The sequence below is a fragment of the Echinops telfairi genome, unplaced genomic scaffold, assembly GCF_000313985.2.
Source record: "Echinops telfairi isolate 266 unplaced genomic scaffold, ASM31398v2 ScPeMD7_2291;HRSCAF=2852, whole genome shotgun sequence".
Lineage (NCBI taxonomy): Eukaryota > Metazoa > Chordata > Mammalia > Afrosoricida > Tenrecidae > Echinops > Echinops telfairi.
The window spans coordinates 17,965,417-17,979,486 of NW_022106189.1; the positions used below are offsets into that span (position 1 = coordinate 17,965,417).

The 14,070-nt window shown below is 47.0% G+C and overlaps 1 long non-coding RNA gene across 2 annotated transcripts; it reads right to left on the reverse strand.

Annotated features, from left to right (window-relative positions):
• Positions 1–386: 386 nt before the first annotated feature.
• Positions 387–13,889, reverse strand: LOC123522106. 2 transcript variants are annotated; one of them, XR_006680412.1, is made up of 3 exons: positions 13,760–13,889; positions 4,339–5,015; positions 387–1,173 (listed from the first exon to the last, which is right to left on the reverse strand). It is a non-coding gene; the product is annotated as an uncharacterized LOC123522106 (long non-coding RNA). The 2 variants fall into 2 exon arrangements; XR_006680411.1 differs by lacking the exon at positions 387–1,173 and having other exon boundaries at positions 3,348–5,015.
• Positions 13,890–14,070: the final 181 nt, after the last annotated feature.

The following is a 14,070-nucleotide window of genomic DNA, read 5'->3' on the forward strand; positions in this document are numbered from 1 at the left end:
AAGAAGAACCTTTATGAGACAACTGAGAAAGCTTGACAATGGCCTGGCTATTTCATCACATTAAGGGAGTTCCTTAATTTTTCTTAGTTGTTAAAATGGTAGCATGGCTAAGTTTTCTTAAAATGAAACCCATGCATGTGCATTTATGGCTAAAATAAGATGTCTGAAACTTGGCCTTGAAAATGTAGTGTGGTAGTGGGGTTGAAACTGTAACTAAAATCAATCAGGTGAAAGTAAAACTAACCACATGTTGAAAATTGTTGAAACTGGATGACAAATAAGTAGGGTGTCATTAGCTTACACGCTGCTTTTGCGAGTGTATGAGATTTTCCATTAAAATGATTTTCTAAAACAAATTTTTAAAAAGTATATTAAAGAGTCAATAGTGTTCATCCATCAAGCCTTTATTTATTTGTTTGTTTGTTTGTTTATGGCATTTTAACAAGAAGACCTTATGGCAAGAAAATTAATAGGAGACACAGGCAGGCCATTTCTCAGAAGAAGCACTGTAATACTGTACAGAATTGAAGCTGTGTTCAAACTCAGTAGTAAGGAAAGGTACACAAAAGAGCACACAGGAAAGGGCGGAGCCTGAGCTCTGGTGTACCAAAGCTCATCAGTTTGAAACTCACCTGTGACCTATGACCTTACCATGGACAGGGTACTTGACACGTCCGTGCCTCGCTTTCTTCAGATGTGAAACAGAGATAGTAATACATCTTAACTCTTAGCTTGTACAGTTGGAATGAGTTCATACACACAAATTGCTTTGAGTTATGCTTGGCACATGAAAGTGAGTCAGTATTTTGCCCGAGATTGAAGATGATTTTAAATGACATCAATAGGCAAAAGGACAAATCGCCAGTCCATGCTTCTTTCCAGTGGATCTAATGTGTCTTTTGGTCTGTTGATGCGATTTGAAAACGTCTCCAGTCTTCCGCAGTGGTGCTGCTGGGTCAGTGGTTGGGACTGCTTGCTAACTGAAAGGTCTGTTGTTCAAGGCTACCAGCCACTTCTGGGGAGAAAGTTGAGGCTGTCTGCTCTGTAAAGATGTACAGCCCGGAAACTCAGTAGGGATCAGACCCAACTTGATGGTGGTGGGAAGCACATAGAAGAACAGGTAAGCTCCGATAAGCCAGTACAGGATGGTGCCTTTGGTGGATAACTGACAAACTGAACAAACGAAAAACAATTAGCACATTTCCATGGAATTATCCAAATTATGTACTTTAAATACTCTAGATATTTAAAAAACAAAAGGACTAGTGCTGTTGAGTTGATTTCAACTGAAATGGACCCTATAGAACAATTGCCTCACCGGGTTCCCAAGACTATAAAATCTTATTTTTTAATCATTTTATTGGAGGCTCTTACAGCTCTTTTCACAATTAATACATACCTCTATTGTGTCAAGCACATTTGTACATATGTTGCCATCATCATTTTCAAAGCAGTTTCTTTCTACTTGAGCCCTTGGTATCAGCTCACTTCCCTCCCCTCTCCCTCAAAAAACATTGATCATTTATAAATTATTATTTTTTTCATGTCTTACACTGACCGCTGTTTCTCTTCACTCACTTTTCTGTTGTCCATCCTCCTTGGAGGGGTTATATGTAGATCATTGTGATCAGTTCCCCCTTTCTCCCCCCACCTCCCTTGCCCTCCCGGTATGGCTACTCTCGTTATTGGTCCTGAGGGGTTTATCTGTCCTGGCTTTCCACTGTAAGTCTTTGCACAGGCAGATTGCCACATCTTTCTCTCGTGGAAGAGCTGGTGGAGTCAAAACGCCCATCTTTCTCCTAGCAGCCCAGTGCTTTAGCCACTGCACCACCATGGTGCCTTCTAAATGTAGTGCGTCCATATAAATATGAGGGGTTTGAAAAAGATCATGGAAAAAACTCATTCTCTTTGAACTCTCCTTTTCTATGACCTTGTTGAAGCCCCCTTTTATGTACACATTTGAAATATGCAGGGACAATCTTACAAAGACTCTTCACTTATTAGTAAACTTGATGACCAGGGAAGGAAGTAGGACTGGGGAGAGATTCAAAGGGAAGGAAGGTTTATCAAACTCTCTGTATTGCTTTTTTCCCTCTCTCTCTTCTTTTAAATTGGGCATGCATTTCTTTTTTAACACAGAAGAATGAAATAAAATGGAAAGGAAACCATGCTGAGTAAGAGCGCACTCTAAACTCTACCATGGAGACAAAACCAAAAAACCAAACTCACTGCCATCGTGTTGATGCCAACTCATAGGTAGAACAGGTAGAACTGCCCCCATGGGTTTCCTAGACTGGAACTCTTTACAGGAGAAGGAGAATACATCTTTCTCCCACCCATGGAGCAGCTGGTGGTTTTGAACTGCTGACTTTAGGGCTAGCAATCCAGTTCATAACCATTACACTACTAGGGGTTCAATGACTGAGAGACAATGGTAAGCAAAAGGGAATGCAAAATCACTGTTATCTCTTCTTTGGGGAGAAGATAGGATGGTTGGCAAAGGAATTCGGCTAGTCATGCTTCAAAAACTGTCAGCTGAGCTGTGGTTTTCCAAGTGTGTTGAACAGGCACTAAATAGGCCAGAGCTACATACATCTTTCCAGGACAGAGATTCTACAACAAATGCTGTTGCTGTTGGCAGATGCCCCTGTGAGCAGCAGAATGAAGCATTGCCAGTTCTGTGCCCACCCTACAATCATAGGAACATTTGCCCATGTTGCAGTCACTGTGCCAACCCATCTGTCCAAGGATCTTCCTCCTCTCTGCTGAGCCTTTAATCTATCCAGCATGCTGCCCTTCTCAAGGACTCATGGTTCCTGATAGCATATTCCAGTAAATGAGCCCAAGTTTCACCATTCTGCCTTCTAAGGAGCATCCTGGCTGCACTCCACCCAAGGCAGATTTATTTGTTCTTCTGGCAGCCAGTATTCTTTGCCAACACCCTAATTCATTCTGTGGTCTTCCTTTTCTTAATTGGCGGATCTGTTGTTATTGTAGTGTTCATGTTCATGTGAGGCAATTGAAAATACCATGGCTTGGGTCAGGTGCACTAGGTCCTCAAAAGGACATCTTTTTTATAACATTTAAAGAAGACATTTGCAGCAAATTTGCCCAGTGTAATATGTTGATTTGATTCCTTGCCCGCTGTTTTTCATGGTCATTGATTAATTGTTTCCACTGTACTTGGTCCTTTGTAATTTTTCCATCCCCTGGACAAAATGCAGCCAAATTCAAACCACAGGTCTTCAGTACAACTTAGAGAAGACAAAAACAATGAACATAAGGTCAACCCAAGTCCGCTGTGTGTGTCAACCTCACCCTCTCTGAAAACCAGACATGAAGTCAAATGCCTTTAAATACCCTTTATTAGGGAGTCATAGAATACATTTTGACAAGTTGAGCAGTTGTAACAGGCGGCTGTAAAAGTCTCCACAGGGCCTGTTTAGGGTGAAAACAGGAGGGAGAGACAGCTCTATAAATGGGTTTTAAGAACAGCTCAGCCATCAACTCTATCCCAACCCAGGACTTTTATCCAGTTAATTTACAGAGTGAATCCCCGAGGGTCTCCCGCTATCCACCACCGCAGCTCATTAGAGCCTGAGATCCAACTTTTCTCATCACAGCAGCCCTGGAAGCATTTATGCTCAAAACGCAATTAAACTTAAAACAAACAATATCTTCATTCTCTGACAGCGCCACTATTTTTAACTTGACAAAGGCATGCACTTCCATAGGATTCTTTAGCGAGCACCAAACATTTCAGCCACTGATGGCCAGGCAGTTTGCCCAACTGCTCATCCTGCTTTGCAATTAGAAATCTAAATACTTGGGTAACGGGGTTCTACTGGGAATTAAACTTGCAGATCTCTTACAAACGAGTAATGTGGTCAGACTTGCTGTCCAATGAGGTGTCTTATTGAAATATCCCAGGCCGTTCCACTTGTCACAGCTGTCGTTTCAGCCACTTGCACTCAAAGCGTATAGCTTTCATTACGAAAATAGAAATTTGTGTCCTAAGTGCTGTTACATTACTAATGATAAATATTTAATTCCCTGGGGTTCCAATTATGGTTGAGCACTGGCAACACGGATTCTACTTTTTAATAACAACTGTAAAAGCAATTTGAGCATTTTTCAATTAATTAAATACATACTGAACGAGTAACCTCTTGTCATTTTACCCTCCAGGACCTGAGCTAATTGGTGTAGAATAAAATGTTTTGAAAATTAACTGATATTCCGGTCCGTGCACTGTTAGGCCATTAAACTGCAGTTTGCAAAATAAAGTTTGTCTTCTGATAGTTGCACCCGATAGAGCCTGCAGATGTGAGAATGTACCTGGGTTTGTGTACCTAGCGGCGCCTCTAATGAGAGCAGAGCTGAAAGCCGAGCGTCTTTCTCTAAACAGCAGTCAGTATTAATAACTCACCGCACCATTCACGGATACACGCAACCCAAGTTCAATGTCGGGAAGTTCCCCAGGTTGCATGGCAGTGAATTTCTTGATTTAGCGTCACCGTTTATAGGGTCTGTCCTCTAGTTAATTACAGCCCCACAGCCATGTTCAAAAGTAAAGTTTCCGACTTCCTTCGCGAGAGAAAGTGACATTTTCAACGCCGGCAGGGGCCCCATGATTGTCTCCTCGGCACGTTGTTCCAGGGGGTTCCTTGCGTGGGCCCTGGAACAACACTGTCGTGGTCAGGACGCTCTGAGGCTGTGACTCGTCGGAAAGGCATGATACGGCTTCAGACTCCTGAAAGCAGATGCCGCCGTGCTGCCCACGCTTCAAAATGAACCTTCCTCCGAAGCACGATGGCGTCTGATGGAAGACATCATCTCCCCGTAGAAAACCGCCTCTGACAGGTGTTGGTCCAGCTCCGAGCCGTGATTGCCCGTAATCTGAAATCCATGCTCGGAAAGTGGACGCCTGCTCCGCAGCTGTCCTCCTCACGAGGGAGATGATCCCCTAAACAGCTTTCCCCGAATTAGGACTCTCGACACAAGCATTCTGGTTCCTGGAATGAGACACAGAAAGTGAAATCAATCACTCTGGGAGAGAGGGAAAGAATAACATAGAAAGCTCGATGATTTCCATACCAATTTTTAGGGTTTAAGGCTTAATGTGGCCTCGATTTTAGTTAACATTTTTGGGAAACGACTTTCAGTTACACGATTAACTTGATAGGACCTGTCTGCTGGGATAAACAGCCTGCACTTCTGATTTCAAAGTCAACCCTCACAAAATGAAATCAGAAGGACTTTTAGAATATCTGGGTTTTAGTTGATTTCTCAGCCAAACACATATCAATGGGTGTAGTTGACTTAAGCACTATTCTATCCAGAATGAAACCTCTTCATAGACTTTCAGAAACTCAATAAACACACTTAATGATCGTTTCACTCATGACCCGTAGAACAATATGCCGTAGTATCTGTAACTGATGTGTTAAATCCTGCCACAATAAGTGATTCTTACCAAAGACTGTGGGTTTTATCCCTCTCAAAGAACACTCGTATTTTTGGATCTAAAAGTGAAAACAAAGGAAACTTCTGTATTGGATACAAAGGCTACAGAGATTGCTTGTAGTAAGACACATATCATAGTTGATTCCCAAGCATATAAGTACATAGATTTAGAAAGTAATCATTTTATTAACTAGCTACTAATATGTGGCCCCCAAACAACTAAAGCAATAACGCCTGGGTCTCTAAAATACCAGAAGATTATTCATTGCCCCAGTTATAAACCATTATAAATCCCAAGCCCACTGCTGCCAAGTCAATTTGGACTCCAGCTCTCACAGCTGTGATGGGATGGAGTAAAACCACAGGACAGAGCAGTCTGCCTCATCGGGCTTCCGAGGAAGCAGACTGCCACACCTTTCTCCCGTGGCGTTGCTGGTGGGCTCCTGCTCCCGACCTTGGTTGGTTTTCCAAAGGGCCAGGCTTCTCATGTTTAGTCCAAGGTTCCCCGAATTATCAAACTCCAAGGATGAGTTAGCCATCAAATTCTAAACGGGCAATCTTAGCCCCTTCCCACCCAGCAGCAGTTGGCTAGTTGAGGGTGGGTGACCTCTTCTGAGGTTCACTTGTTGGCCACGTCCTCCCTTCCCCTTCTGGGTGATTGGACAGTGTGTGCTCTGTGGGTTGGCACCCCCAGCCTGCACCCTCAGAGCCTCGCCTATCCCTCCTCAGTACTTCTGCTTAAGAGCAGGTAGGGGAAAGTCCCTGGTCCTGGGCTCAGTCTGAGAACCAGATCTGTAATGTGACCTTGGACAGATCCCTGGCTTCCTCTGCCCCTCTGGTCTCCTACCTGTGACACGGGGAACAGCATCATCTTGGTGGTGGTGTTTGGAATAAAGAAAAAGTAAAATGTGGCCACCGTGCTGACTAAGCAAGGAAGCTCGGTGGGCATGGAAGGTCACCAGGCCCCAGGCCAGCGTGTTCCCTGGCTGTTGCCCTTCCCATGAGTCATTGTGCAAGCACTCAAAGGGAGAAATGGGTGTGACACACCCACGGTCCTGTGTATGACAAAAAGCCGGAGATTAGACTCATTCTGGACTCTGCACTTCCAGCGAGAGAGGCTGCTTCCACTCCAGGCCTCGAGCTTTAGTCTTAAATAACGGACACAGCATCTCATAAGGAATGCCTGGCTGAGAAAAGGGAAGGAGGAGAAAAGGAGAGGGCACACTGAAGGGAATTTGTCACAGAATCCACCACCGGTTTGCTGTGGGGCCCATGATAACTCCTGGCAAAGCCCTGTGCGTCGGGCAGGCGGAATTGTGCTCCCGGGGGTGCTCAGTGGCGGATTTTTCCAAAGCCAATGGTGGGGGGGCTTTCATCTGACTTTTCTGGGTGGATTGAAGCATCAGCCTTTTGGTTCGTAGCCATGCACGTTAACTGTTGGCACCACCCAGGGACTCTGCTATCACAGAAGGCCATGGTTTAATAAATTACGGACAGAAAGTGAGGCCTGCTTAAAATCTGACATGCTTTTCTAAGGACCCAAGGCTCAATGCCCCACCATCCTGGCTGGGACCAGGGTCTCTGCAGAAATCTTGGCACCAAAAGAGGATATTGGGGTAGGAAGGGAAGGCAGCTTGTCCCAGAAGCCTTTTCTGGCACCTAACGCTATTCTAACCACAGAAGCGTGGAAGTACAATCTGAAGAGGAGAAGACAGGTTGAGGAGGACACCACGGAGAAATACCCAAACCAAACTCACTGCTCTGGGGCCGCTTCCAATGCATGGCGACCCTATAGGACAGGGTAGAAGTGCCCCTGTGGGTTTCTGAGACTGTAACGCCATGGGAGTAGAAAGCCTTACCTTTCTTTCTCTCTTGAAGGGACGGGTGGTTTCAAAGAGCTCACCTTGTGGTTAGCAGCCATTGAGTGCTATCACTGCACTAGCTGAGAGCAACTAAAGACTGTCTTAAGAAATGCCAATGAGAATTTTTTTGAAAAAGAAAAGAAAAAGGAAATCCAAGTCCTTTGATGAGAGCTGGTTATAGTGCAATTCCTACTGAGGACTTGGAGTTATTATCAAAGTTAAATGCAACTCCATTTGCAAGAGGAAAAGGTCTGATGTCTTTTAGAAAGATTTCCATCACAAAAGAGTTCATGTTAATTCTTAAAACTTGGCTATCTGGAATAAGCCATTCCCCAGGGCCCCAATTGTCATGGTTTCACTGTAGTGAGATAGTTTGATGGTTAATGTACTGTGGTATAAATAAATACAGTTTACCCTAAGCATCTCCACAGAAAATATGTATGTCATAGAATGACAAATAAAATAGGCCAAGAGCCAAACACATAGTAAATAATTCAAGCGTAAAAGTATATGACATTAGAATAAACGAAGATAAACTAGCCCTCTTCAGAACGGACAATAAATTTATTCAAACTGGATGTTCAAAATGCAAAACAAAATAGCCCAAGTTAAGTGGTGAGCCGAGAGGTTTAAAATAACGTATACATTTTTGATCCAGCCTCAATAACGATGCACTATGCTGACCTGAGGGAAAGTGGTTGGAGACAGAGATCCATGCACGTCTGTGTGGTGACCGATATTCTGCATCACTCAGGTGCAGTTTTACATTAGTAGGTGCTCAATAAATGTGGGAGCTGGGTCATAAACTACACGGTATTTGGGCATCGCATATGTCAAAGATGTGCCATGTCAGGACTACCAACCCCTATTGTTGGGGGTCTTAGAGACCTAAGGCACAAGGAAGAGGGTGTGGGGGGGGGGTGCTTGATGATTTGAACTGAAACCAGCCACTAGTTATAATGCATAGGATGATACCAAGAGCCCATTCTGGTTAGCTTTCAGAGAAGGGAGATTGGCTAATCCAAAGACACTCGAAACAGCACTAAGAGACGATAAGGTCAAAGTCAGAGGCCCAGCCTTGCACCTTGCTTGGACTAGCTTCATTTCTAGGTGCTCTTGCTCAGTCAGGCTGACAAAAGATGCCCTGATTTGTGGCTGTGGGGACATAAGGTGGCAGGGTGACTTCCACAGAGCCCCTTAGGAGCAGGAGGAGGTGACAGAGAGCAATTCGTGTTGTTTGTGGGCATTCTTGATCACCATGCCCCCTGAGGCTGTTTGTGCCTGGCAGTTGGGGAATCCTTCTTTAAGTTTCACTTAAATCATGCTTCTGTTTGGGCACGTAATGGAGTATATTCAGAGAGAAGCCAGCGTGCTTGCCTCCCATGTCCACTGGCTTATGATCCTGCCTGTCACCTTATTCACTGAGACGTTAGCAACCTCTGCACTCCCTCGGCCCCAGGCCAGGAATCCTAGTACATCCAGGATACCCAGGCAAGGACAGGGACATCCTTCTGCTGGCTTGTGAGAAAAGCTGTATTGACACTCTGGGTCCGAGCACCCAACCAAAACAGAGTAGGGACATTGTTGAAATTACAAAATTGCTTTTCTGCAAGGTTTTCATCCCTAGTTTCCTTGTAAGAAGCTCGTGTCCTATCTCCTAATAACCTGGTGAAAGATGTATCTTAGAAACCCTCAGAGCTCAGCATATACCACATACCTTTCTCTCCATCAGCAAAGAATGTTTGGGGGTGGGAGTGCAGGTGGGGTGGAGGTAGGTTACATTGTTACTCTTCTTTGGAAGGAGTCAAGGTCCGGGATGTAGCCATTCTAAAGGCAAACCCTAGGGAAGCCTCTGGAAGGCTAGCAGTGGAGTGGAAGAACATCAGAACATTGCCTCCTCGCAGAGCAGGGGCCGCAGACTGCAGCTTGTGGCCAAACACAGCCACAGCCTCTTTCTGAAGTTTGATTTAAGAAGAGTCACATCCTTTGTTTGTGGCGGATCTCAGGTTGCAGTAGCAGACTTGAGAAGTTGCCTGGTTCTCTCCAGATGGGCAGCCAGGTGAGCTGTGCCACCCTGGAAAGCCACTCCCACCCACTCCAACCTCCAAAAGCCTCTGTCCTGCCCTTTTTAGGGTCGTGGGTGTCTGGAGCCTGCCGTTATAAGAATGTTATTTGAAAAGTGTTGCTTTTGTTGTTGTGACTATTGAGACGATTCTGACTCACAGTGAATGACAGAAGAAAACACGGGCCAGTCCGTGTCTTCCTCCCAATCGCCAGCGTGTCCCTTCTTTGTGGCTAATGTCTCCCATGGCCTCGTTGGCTCTCTGCTTCATCAAGCAGGATGTCCTTCTCTGGCAATGGATGTGTCCGAAGCAAGCCATCCAGGCAGGGTTCTGTTGCGATCCTGTGGTGCGTCCACTGGCCAATGTTCAGAACTAGATGCCCAGGCCTTTCTTCTAAGTCTGACACTTGCCCACCATGGTGACTTTAACTGGTACTTGACACATGGGTGGCATAGAGCCCTGGTGGGGTAGCGGGTTACTTGTTGGGCTGCTCACGGCAAGGTCAGCAGTTCGGAGCCAGCAGCCAGTCTGTGGGAGAAAGATGAGACTTTCTACTCCTGCAAAAAGGGACAGCCTTGGGAATCCACAGGGCAGTTCCACTCTGTCTCGTAAGGTGGCTACGAGGCAGCACTTACTTGATGGCAGTGGGTTTGAGTCCTGAGCTTCCAGCAGCTCAGCAACACTCAAGCCCCCATGGTCCGACAGACTGACAGATGGATGACAGATTTGACAATGATCCCTCATGGCCTCCCAAGGCCCTCTGGTGATGCACTGGGTTAAACGTTGGCTTGCCAACTGAATGGTAGTTCAAACCCAACAGCCAATCCCCAGGGGAAAGATGAGACTCTCCTAAAGAGTTACAGCCTCAGGAACCCTCTGGGGCAGCTCTACTCTGTCCTATACGGAGGGCCACCATCAGTCAGAATCCACTTACTGTCCATGGGTTTGGAGGTTTGGGTTTCGTGGTCCAAAAGTGCCAGGTCATATAAGTGGTTTAACAGGCTCAGCTGCAGCCTGAAGGTCGGGAAGTTGAGTCCATTCACTGACATCTCAGAAGAAAGGCCTGGCGGTGGACCCGAGGAAAAGTCAGCCTGGAAAACCCTATGGAACCGTCTACTCCAGTGGTTCTCGGCCTTCCTCGTGCTGCGGTGACCCCCAGTCATAACATTATGTTCGTTGCTACTTCATCACTGTCATTTTGCTACTGTAATAAATCGGGTGACCCTCATAAAGGGTCATTCGACCCCCAAGGTTGAGAACCACTGGTCTACTCTGACACATCGAGGGGCTGCTGGGAGTCTGAGGGAACTTGCCGGACTGGGGAGTGGGCTCAGCTTCTTGGCCAGCCCCTGCTGTGAGGCCCAATGAGGGACCAGGTTCAGCAGAGCTGTGACCCGCCCTGTAGGTGTCCTCAGCCAGGTGGAGTCCCTGAGCTGGTGCTGTGTGTTCGACCAGGCGCGGGAGGGGGAAGATGTTAAATGTTTGTGAGGATTTGGGACCAGCGCTTCCTGGGCTTTACCTACCAGCCCAGTGGTTGGAGTGGGGCGTGGCCTTGTGAATGGGGCGGAGGAGTCGAGGGGCGCTGGGCATGAGTGTGCCTCCAGAGGATTTAGGGAAGCTCCGTGCTGAGAGGAGCTCCCCTAAAGATCGAGTCTCCCAACCCCCCTGGAGCAGTTCACCGGTGCCCTATGGGGAGGCTGTGGATTGGGACTCAAAGGCAGTGGGAGGGGTGGATGACGGGTCAGCCCCCATTTTAGATCATCCAGGAAGTGAGGTGCGAGGACAGATGGGTTTGGGGGGGCATGTGTGCTCTCCCCTCGGCTACTGTCATATGAACAGAACAAGGAGCTATTGTGTGGTTTACCATCAGAAGGGTGCGTGCCAGGATTGCATCCTCTCACCGTGCCCATTCCACCTGTACGTCCAGCAGGTAATGGGAGATGCTGGGCTCTATGAGGAAGGTGGCGACGGGACTGGGACTGGAGGCAGGCTCATGAACAAGCTGCGTGGAATGTGTAGCTGACACAGCCTTGCTGCCCGGAAATGAAAACTCGCTGTATTTTTTTCATTTCCACTGTGCTTAGCAGGGTTCTTCTTACAGAATAATAAACCATGCACTCGGAAACCATGGAAATGCTAACTGCTCTGTACCTCTCTCTTGTTATCCGCATGTGTCTTGTCACAGGCTGGTCAAGTTTGTGGACTGGCAGGCCGTTGACCACACTTTGAGTGGCCCTGGCCTTTTGAGGTGCAGGCACTCTGCATCCTCAGCCTGTGTCCCCAGCCCTTTGTTTAGGTGTCTCTGACAGTGGGGAAAGATTGGCATGTGGCATGTGAGAGGTTTGGGGAGGTAGATGCCACCCGCAGAAGAAATTGCTATGATGGGTGGAGAGCGGCCATGACCCAGGAGGCGCTGTGGAGGACACAGGAAGACGAGAAGCAGCTGAGAAACCGAGGCAAGGGCACAGGAGCAGCGCAGAGGGGAAGAGCCTCCCCAGGAAGCAGACGCCATAGAGGGCTGAACAAGACGAGGTCAGAGCAGCAGCCAAGGGCAGCAGGATCTCAGCCCCCAAGGCCACCGTGAGGGGCTGCGGAGAGATTAGGCAAGTACTGACCACCATCGGACCGGGCAACGAGAAAGCCAGCCTGCGGATGAGAAGTAAATGGAAGATGAGCGTGGGAAAGCAAACCTACAGGTACTTTTGTACCTAGAAACACATCGTTGGTCTGAGTAGAACTTAGCAGGAAAGAGGGGGTAAGAGGGGGTCTTTTAGAATGGCAGCAACTGCAGGAAAGGAATTAAGTGAAGGGGGCGGAGGGTGAAGGCACAGGCGTTGGAGAAAATAAGTGGTTGGGCAGACAGGAGAAGGGACCATGACGCCTTCTGCTGAGAGATGAGAGGCAATGGTGAAGTTGGACACGGAAAAGACAGAGAAATAATATCTTGTGGTTTGCTCCAAGAATGACCTCCTTTGATTTTCCAGTAAAAAGTGCGTATTATTTTAGCTTCTCGGTGAATGTCAAGGCTTTCAACGTTGGAATTTCAAGGGAGCGCCAGGTCCCAAGGAGTAACTCCAGAGCAGCCCCTGACCCTTTTGAACAAGTGAGCCACAAGCATTTATGTCTTCGCCCCTCAAGAATAACCAGGATGACCATCCGATTAGAGGGAGGATTCTGCACATCTCTATATGCAGCCAGTGAAGCAGGCAGCAAGGCCTGCTCTTCTTGTTTTGCTTCTCTGGTCCTGGCAGTGCCCTCTGGAGGCATAAACATCCACTATTATAGGATTTCAGAGTCAATAGTTGTGCTCACAACGTAGGCTAATTATGTTAAGCATATAAGGAGTGACCGTATCAAATGCTTAGGGGGCTTATAGTCTATCAGCTGGACCATGCACTCTGTGAGGGGGAGCCAGGCCTGTCCCCACCCTTTCAGAGAAGGGCTGAGAGGCCCTCGGCCAAGCCTTCCCAGACCCAGTACTCAGAGGTGCTGAAAAAGTATTTGTGGACAAAGACTGGAGATAGTAAGACCCAGCAAATAGGGCACAAAAATTTGAGAACATATTAACATAAGCGCATGTTGCAATTTAAACTCTCCAAGTATCCAAAACCCAAAATACTCCCAAGTACCTTGTTCTCTAAATGTGTTCACCTGTCTCTCTCCGAATCTCTTCACAAACAAAACTCGGTACACCTCATTCAGTGAATCGATTAGGGATAACAGGACCCTCTCCAGATTTTGGAACTCTCATTTTTTCAAAAGGAGCATCACTGCTCAACCATATTGTGCCTCAGAGCACCAGAAATTTTTAATAAAGGTAATCACAGAAAACACATTTTGGAGGGGGAGATTTACCCTTTAAAGGAAAACAAAAACAAATGACATTATAATGAAAGAATAGATTGCCTCCTTGCTTGTTACTACTTCCTGACTAGATACTGCTGCTAGGTCCCCAGCCTCAAAACACCACCACAGCCTAATCCTTCTTGTCCTCCGACACCCTTGTGGGCATGTTTCCTTTATCCTTGCTTGTAATTACCAAGTCCTTATATTTCAAGCATCCTTCGTAGTCCCCATCAATCCGTCAGCATCTCTCTCCCCTGGGTGGCCACTCTCTTAGCTAAGGCAACGGTTATCTCTGGCCTGGACAATGACTTCCACAAGTCCCCTAACAGGTCTCTTGGCATTCAGTCCTGTTGGCCCCCAGTGAACTCTCCATGCCCCTCAAAGCCATGTGTCTAAAAATGCAGACTTTAAAAGCTTTAGGGGAGCCCTGAGTGCAAGAAGTAACTGGAGCTCCTCTGCATGCCACCTAACCTGGTCCTGCCTGTTCACTCCTCTCCACCTCTGCGTAGGCCCCTCACTCACCTTCCTGCCGCAGGGAACTCCCGGCAGCCCCTCTCCGGGCCACCTGGCCTCCAGGAGGCTTTCCTTGACCGCACCCAGCCTCAGGCAGGCTAGCTTGACACCACACAGCGAGTGGTTCTCTCCTCATCGACAGGGAAGTGCCACGCTGTAGGTGGGTCACCATTTTGTCTCCAGCCAGGTCCAATGTTCAACTTGATTTCAGGAACTCCATCTTCGATTTGATTCTGAATGTATCCTAAAGTTTTGAGCACAGCAGCTACACACAAATAAAAAGGAATGAGCATCTCCATTGGCTAACATCCGGTTGAGGC